At 46.1% G+C, this 8347-nt stretch overlaps 1 long non-coding RNA gene across 1 annotated transcript in view; it reads right to left on the bottom strand.

Moving 5' to 3' along the window:
- Window positions 1-5963: 5963 nt before the first annotated feature.
- The window catches only part of LOC112415539 (uncharacterized), a 58233-nt gene continuing 55849 nt past the window's right edge, over window positions 5964-8347 (bottom strand). Inside the window, exon 7 of the long non-coding RNA XR_003006324.1 lies at window positions 5964-7511. This is a non-coding gene — a long non-coding RNA (uncharacterized LOC112415539). The remainder of the gene's footprint in view (window positions 7512-8347) is intronic.

Below are 8347 nucleotides of genomic sequence, written 5' to 3'. Positions count from 1 at the left end.
TGTATAGGGTCAGAGTTAACAATCAGTCTGGCTCTGGGATCCGATTAGGGGTCGATATCCAGAAGAGACAGGCTGATCTTTAGATATAACAAACCTGAACTTCATTCTGTCTCTACTTTTTTTTTTCTCCTTCTCCATTCTGTAGCTAATTTTCTTTCCTTCTATTCTTCATTTATCTCTCTCCCTCTTCCTCTCTTTTCTCCTCTCTCTTTTTCCTAACCCCCCTTTCTCTCCCCTCTATCTTTGCAACTCAAACTAGAAGAATGCAAACAGCTTTAAAAGTTATTTCTTTGACTGAAATTGACTTTAGACCCAACATGAATAATTTAGAAACCAAAGGAGCATTAGCTAGTTCAAGGCTGTACAAATAAATAAGCAAAATCTAAATTCCGATACTTTTTTTTAGCCCACAGTTGATTTTTTTTTTGCAATGAATCAGTGACTTGTAATTGATTTTTTTTGGGGGGGTGGGAGAACTGGAACAGAACAAACTTTATTCAATTACCAAAGAAAGGAGAAGCCGGAACCCAGTTTGCAAATTAATTTATCGGAAATTGATTTTTAAAACATTGTAACCTTGTTTCACAAGGTTAGGCAAAACCCTTAACTTCCTGTAAGAGGACATCAGACTTGGCTAATCCTCAACTGGTTCTGAAGAAGTAAAATCATGTGTTGATAAATGCAGATACATTTTAATATCAAACAGTAGGGTTAGTAAGCAATAGGCCATATAGGGAGTAGCCATAAATTATATAAAAGAACAAACCATTTAAACCACAAAAGAATTATACTAGAAATTAACCCTAGCTTCCTTCCACCAAAATCTCCCAGTTGGAAATATAAAAAAGTACTTCTAAATAACTCCTGGGTGATTGTACTTAGAAAATAAAGGCAGTAACTGTCTATGTTTCAAACCCAGTATATTACAATATGGAACATCTTACAAGGTCCAATAGGATAATCACGGTGCAGAACTCCATGTTTTGGAGAAAATCTATGCCTTCTTCTGAAGATTGCAATCAGACATTTGGAAAGGGGCTCTAGGCTTATTACTGGGCCCCAGTGGAGTCTGGGTACCTGGTACACTGGAAACACTAATTCTAGTATGAAGGTGTTTGGAGCTGGGGTCTTTGGGAGGTCATTAGGTCATGAGGGTAGAAGTCTAACGATGGGATTAGTGCCTGTATTAGTCAAGGTTCTCCAGAGAGACAGAAGCAGTAGGGTATATATGAATATATAGAAACAGATTTATTATGAAGAATTGGTTCATGCAATTATGGAGGCTAAGAAGTCCCAGGATCTGCTGTCTGTACATTGGAGGCCCAGGATAGCTGGCAGTACCAATTCAAACCTCAGGCCTGAGAACCAGGGGAGCCAATGGTATAAGTCCTAGTCCAGGTTCAAAGGCCTGAAACAAGGAGGGCTGATGTCCCAGGGCAGGAGAAGATGTATGCCTCAGCTCAAGCAGAGAGCAAATTCTTCCTTCTTCTAGCTTTTTTTGTGTGTGTGTGGTACGTGGGCCTCTCACCGCCGCGGCCTCTCCCATTGCAGAGCACAGGCTCCGGACGCGCAGGCTCAGCGGCCATGGCTCACGGGCCCTGCTGCTCCGCGGCATGTGGGATCTTCCCGGACCGGGGCACGAACCCGTGTCCCCTGCATCGGCAGGCGGACTCTCAACCACTGCACCACCAGGGAAGCCCTCTTCTGGCTTTTTGTTCTATTCAGGCCCTCAATGGATTGGAAGAAGCCCACTCACTTTGGTGAGGGCCATCTTCACTCAGTACACCAATTCAAATGCTATTCTCTTCTGGAAACACCGTCCCAGAAACACCCAGAAATAATGTTTTACCAGCTATCTGGGCATCCCTTAGACCTGTCAAGTTGAACATTGACCACTGCAGTGCCCTCCATGAAGAAGGAAGAGCTAGTTGGCTCTCTTTCAGCCATGGGAGGATACGATGAGAAATCTACCATCTGCAGCCCAGTAGAGGGCCCTCACCAGAACCTGATCACACAAGCACCCTGAGCTGGGACTTCCAGCCTCCAAAACTGAGAAATAGTTCTGTTCTTGATAAGCCATGATATTTTGTTATAGAAGCTCAAACTGACAGTGACACCTGGCCACCAACACCAAGGGCATTGTTACCTAACTGCACATCTCATACTGGGTGCGGTCAGGCTACCAGACCATGATGTTGGGCACACACAGCAGCATCCACCATCCGTGGAAAAGGTGTATTTGAGATCAGGCTCAAGCAGGAAAGGAGGCCACAGGGGGACACCCCAGCAGGTGGCTCAGGCACCCATGGCACCCACTCGTCCTGCCTCTTCCCCACCCACACCTATGAGCTCATGGGGATTCCCTGGGATCTGTTTACAGAGGACAGAAAGCACAGACTAGGTGTATGGATGGAACTGCAGTGTGGGCTGGCGCCAGGCAGAAGTGGGTGGCTGCTGTGTTAGCACTTGCACGTGTGGTCCTGAAAGAGCGATGCAAGGAAATCCTTCAGGGGGCAAAACTTCAGGGGTCCACTTTGTGGGAGGGAGAGAGGTCCTCAAGCCCACTTCTGCATGGACCCCCAGTGAGCCATTTGGTCAAGGACTTGGTAAGAATAAAAGCATCAAATGAAGACGGGGGGATATGTGTAAGGTCCTCTGGGGATGGGCACAGAGTGTGAAGATGTTCACGTCCCACACGAATGCCCACCAGAACCCATGCCCTGAGCATGGGTACCCTTGGTATCCTGTGGACAGTGTCAGGCGGCTTCTCTCCCATCAGTGCTTGCACACTGGGCCCAGGTGCAAAGTGGCCATGTGGGTGGTGGAGGCTCTGATTTTGGATAGACAGCAGTAAGTGATCTTGACACGGGATCTTATTTCCCTGCCCAGAAATTGAACTTGAGTAGCCTGGATGAAAACCAGGAATCCTAGCCCCTAGTCCACCAGGGGGCTAGAGGCTAGAAGTGAAGTTGCCCTGGCTCTTGCCCTGTTGTAACAAGAATGCTTCAAGGAGGCAAAAACTGCAAAAACAGGTACAGAGTTTGTTATTAGCAGTACAGCACGACACGTGGGAGAGCACACAGAGAAGCAGTTTATTTATATAAGACAGAAGCTAGGCAGAAATACACACCAGGAGAGAAAGGGTGTGGGCGTCCTCCCTCATGAGGAAGAACGCAGTAAAGAGGTTGTTAAATCATTTATAGAGAGCAGTTCTTCCGGGTCGTTGTTCTCCTCTAGCCAATTATCTCGCTTCTTTTCCCACATCTGACCTGCCCTAGGACCCTTCCCAACAGGCGTGCACATCTTTTTGGCGAGATGGATTCCAGCACAGAGGCTAACGAGAGGTTTGACAGCACTTATTATGGGGCGGCACCCCTTCCCTTTTTGACCCTGAGGAGGCTTCCTGCACCTGTGCACACAGGGAAGGTTTTCCTGACCTCAGGAGTGATAGATGTGGTCATCTTATCTCTTTACTCCAGCAGAGCTCAACTCCTGCCACTAACTTTGTCCTTGGAGTGTCTAGGGAAAACAAAGTTCAAATTTACTTCTCTTGACGAACTCCAGCTGCTCTGTCCAGGGCCCATCTATCTTCTACCTCTGCTCCCCAGTGACGACACATGGGCTAACTCTCCCCGAGGTGACCTGGCTGTTGACTGTACTCAGTGCCCAAACCAACAGAGGCAGAGGCCAACTCTAAGCCTGTTATGGCGTCTTTCTACAGCAGGACCACCCAGGACATACCCCACCCTCGAGCGGACTGAGCTCTCTCCCCACAGATCCTTCTTCAAATTCACTCTCTCAGCTTCTTCCCCTGCCCTGCGCTGTGGGGACTGTCAATGGGATCTCCTGCCTTCCAGGTGGGTTCAGTCAATGGGGAGACCCAACAGGAAACCAGAGGGTGGACACTGAGTGAGGTTGGGGCATTAATTCCCCAGCTCCCTCCCTGTAGTGTTGCTGTGGGCTGGATGGATTTTTCAGCCTGAAGTTGGAGTTCCTGTCAAGTAGCCCTCTCCGGAGAGGATTCTCTCTATGTCTCTGTCTTGCAACTCCTCAGTGTTCCAGTACAGAAACCCAGTGGTATCAGCACCAGGAAACTGCTCTCACCCTTGTGTCTCCATTAACAGTCACACACCCTTGCCAATTATCTCATTTTTAATCTCTTCTCAAGTTATGCAGGTGGAATGAGTCCCTTTTGTGCTGGGGCCCTGACTGCTAGGTAGAATCCATACTGGTGCAGTGCACCTTCCCCTCCCAGGTCATGGTGATGGGCAGATACCTTTGACTGCAGCACCCTCAAGGTTCTGCTACCATTGGAGCTGGAATGGAGATGTGCACCCGACCAGTGAAGGACAGGCTTTAGATGGTGAATCTCTCTCTGGTTTCTTTTCCTTCCCCTGTGCCAAACCTCTGGGTGTCCTACCCTATACCGTACATAGAGAAATCCTGTCATTGTGGGAAGAGATGGTGTCTTTATCATCAGACACATATGACCACTCCCTAAAAGTTTCTCCTACAGGGTGAGTTTAGCTGCTCCTCAGTCCTCTCATATAGTTAGTTATGACCTTATAACTGGGATGCTGACCTAGATGGAAGGACCAAGGAAGACTTTCCTGAAGACAGACATCTAATGGAGAATGACCCAGACAGAGTTAACCTAGAGCTCACAAAGGGGCAGAAATGCATTCCAGGCAGAGGACACAGCATGTGCAAAGGCCAGGGGGTAGGAAAGTTGCGTGAAGTAAATGAGTTGAACTGACTCATTTGGGTGCTTGAATGAGCTAAGACGCCTGAAGTGCCCAGTATGCAGTGAGGGCCACATAAAGGCCAACAGTCATTATTATCGCACACCCGTGGGCACACATCCAGGGTCTACCTATTTGGAAGTAGCAGTAATAGAGGAACAATATTCTCTCCGCCTGACTACACAGGCAATCCATAACATCAAGCCTTGATTACAGCTCTACTGAGGTATAATGGGCAGGCAAGAAACCACACGTATTTAAAGTACACAGTATAATGAGTTTTGATGTGCATACACACTCCATAAGTGTGGCACACACACACCATAGTTGAGACAGTGAACGTATCCATTCCACCCACAAGTTTCCACACGAGCCTTTGTAATCCCTCCCTCTGCACTCGGCACCCCCCACCCCCCAGTACCCAGGCAATCATTTACCTTCTTTCACTTACAATAGATTAGTTTACACTTCCTAGAATTTATATAAATGGAATGTTATAGTATGTTCCCTTTCTTCATCTGGCTTCTTTCATTCAGTATAATTTTTTTACTGAGATGAAAGTCACATAACATAAAATAAACCATTTTAAAGTGAACAATTCCGTGGCATTTCATGCAGTCGCAATGTTGTATGACCACCACCTCTATCTAGTTCTAAAACACCTTCATCACTTCCAAATAAAACTCTGTACCCATTAAGAGGTTGCCCTCCATTCCCCCAGCCCCCAACCCCTGCAAACCACCAATTATGTCTCTATGGATTTACTTATTCTGAATATTTCATATAAATGATTCATACAGTATGTGACTTTTTGTGTCTGGTTTCTTCCACTCCTAGGTATATACTCAAAAAAATTGAAAACTGATACTCAAACAAATACATGTACACATGTTATAGCAGCACTGTTCACAATAGCCAAAAGGTGGAAATGGCCCAAATGTCTATCAATGGGTCAATGGATAAAAATTCTGGTATAAACATACATTGGAATAGTATTCAATCACAAAAAAGAATGATGCACTGATACATGCTACAACATGGATGAACCTCATAAATATACTAGGCAGAATCATTTTGAAGTTCATATTCAAATTTTTGCATGTATCAATAGCTCATTCCTATTTACGGCTGAGTAATATTTCACGGTGTGGTTATATCCCAGTTTGGTTGCATTGTTTCACAGTTTGGGGCCATTACAAATAAAGCTACTATTAACATTCATATGTCTTCGTGTGTCTTTATTTGGACATATGCCTCATATGCCTTTATTTCTGGGAAAGCTATTGCAAAACATCTGTTTAACAAAGGATTTGCAACTAGAATATACAGAGTGCTTACAACTCAATAAGAAGACAATAAAAAAATGGGCAAGGGCTTCCCTGGTGGCGCAGTGGTTGGGAGTCCGCCTGCCGATGCAGGGGACACGGGTTCGCGCCCCGGTCCGGGAGGATCCCACATGCCACGGAGCGGCTGGGCCAGTGAGCCATGGTCGCTGAGCCTGCGCGTCCGGACCCTGTGCTCCGCAAAAAAACTTAAGCATATGCCTACCATGTGACTCAACAATTCCATTCCATTTCTATATTACTTCAATTAACGTGAAGTCAAGTGGAATTATCTTGAAAGATTTTTGCCTGACAACTGATGTTACTGATGAAGGTGAGTGCATTCTCAGCTCAAAGCACTGTGGTCGTACGTTGCTTGGTGGCTTCTAGGAAAGATGGCTTTCTCCGCAGTGCTGTAAACACTAAGATGTTAGTCCTGCCGCTGCAGTGTTGGACTTTATCCTTCCCTGCTTCTTCTTCCTGTGTGATGAAAAGACTGAAAACCATGCCTCATTTTACTTAGGAGGAGACTGAAGGCAAGAAAGAGGAAGTAAATTGTTCAGATCAGAGTGAAACAATGTCTGGCCTAGAATCTCAGCCTCTTTACTAAAAGCTCACAATTTCCAGGTATCACAGCTCCCCTTCTCCTCACACACTAGGAATATTTTTTTTCCTAGGACTTGGAAGGTTTAGTGCGAGATTGGCTTCCAAAGGGTTAATCTATCCACCGTGCCTCCAGCGCTGGAGGATATTGACAGGAGTCAATGCCAGTAGCTGTATTCGATTTTTACTTGTTTTTGTTCCTCTGGTGAGTCCAGAAAGGCCGATAAAGATATTTAAGTGTAACTTTTCATCACATGCTACGGATCCCTCCTCTTTATAACATAAGGTCCTATACCGTAATCTGAATGTGAACTGTTTTGCCATACGAATAATTTTTCTTTGCTGGAGAAAACTGGGTGCTCGGCAGATGAGACTGGAAGTATGTCATTCAGATGACTCGACCATCTTCGGGGAGCTTTGGTGCAGTGGGACAGAGTGCAGGTTGCTGGGAACGCCCGGGCTCCCGGATGCTGCCACCATTTCCTGACTCCGTGACTCAAGCGCTCATTCTCCCTTGTCAGGGCTGTTTCCCGCTTCATGAGGTGGGTTAATAGTATCAGCTCTGAGGGATGAGCCACCCGAGTGGAAGGGCTTTGCATAACAGGCAGCGCAGGGCAGGTGGAGAAGCTCGACCCAAGTGTAATCTGTGTCGATAAGGGAAGATTCTCTGGAAACGGTGTGTACAAGGAAATAGAAGGGTCTTATTGGTGGAGACTGGGATGTTCACACAATTAGCCAATAACTCAACAAACTGACATTACGAACCTCTGGATGTGATGCAGTAGAAAAGACGCAATGTCACTCACGTAGAATACTGTCATCAACAACTAAAATGACCCTCATCCTGCAGAAACAGACAAACCCAGGTTGTAGAGACCCAGAGGGGATGTACTTGTTCCTCACAGCATTCAGGGAGTCTCGGGGCAAAGAAAGTGTCTTTGTTGGAAATAAATATGGAAGAAGCCCCACCCAAGTGCTAGAGGGTCTGCTTTGTCCTCATAGGTAAATATCGAAGCACATTCTGGCATGACCCGGGCTTCTCATACCTGCTGAACCCATTGGCCAGCTCTGAAGGAGAAAGCAGAATGAGTGGGCCAAAGTGTGGACTGAGGGGCCCAGAACTGATTTTAGCTCAACCAGAGCCTGAAACAGAGGTCTTGGCAAGCTCCTTTCCCTCTTTTGGTTTCTGGATCCTTTTCTACAAGAGGCACAAGGAATAGTTGCAATTGTTGCTCTTAATAGGGAGAGGAAAGGAATGAGAAGGGAAGGGAAGGAAAAGGAAGGGTAGGGAAAAGAAAAGAACCAGTACTGGTAATGCTACAAGTGGATGCCTTGGAGCACTTAGCACAAGAAGAATCTGTCTCAGGCTCTTCTTCTAGGACATCCATCCCAAGGAAAGCACTTCCTGGCTGTGTGTATTAAAAAATTCTAGTAGCTGAAACAGGTATATTATCAAACTAAATTTCTGTGGTTTAACATAATAGATGTTTATTTCTCACTTGTATCACATTTACTTGATGGAGTATTTGAGGAAGGAGGTGGCACTCCTGCTTTGTAACCACTGAGGTTCAAAAGTGGTACCAGTCATTTCTCCCCACATTCCATTGGTGGGGACTAGCTAGTCACATGGTTCACTTAGAGGCAAGGGAGGCTGGGAAATGTAATTGCCCTGGCTAGGCA

Source organism: Neophocaena asiaeorientalis, unplaced genomic scaffold (assembly GCF_003031525.2).
Source record: "Neophocaena asiaeorientalis asiaeorientalis breed wild unplaced genomic scaffold, Neophocaena_asiaeorientalis_V1.1 scaffold629, whole genome shotgun sequence".
Taxonomy (NCBI): Eukaryota; Metazoa; Chordata; class Mammalia; order Artiodactyla; family Phocoenidae; genus Neophocaena; species Neophocaena asiaeorientalis.
Note: the sequence above shows the minus strand (reverse complement) of the source record. Positions and strands in the feature narration are given on the sequence as shown.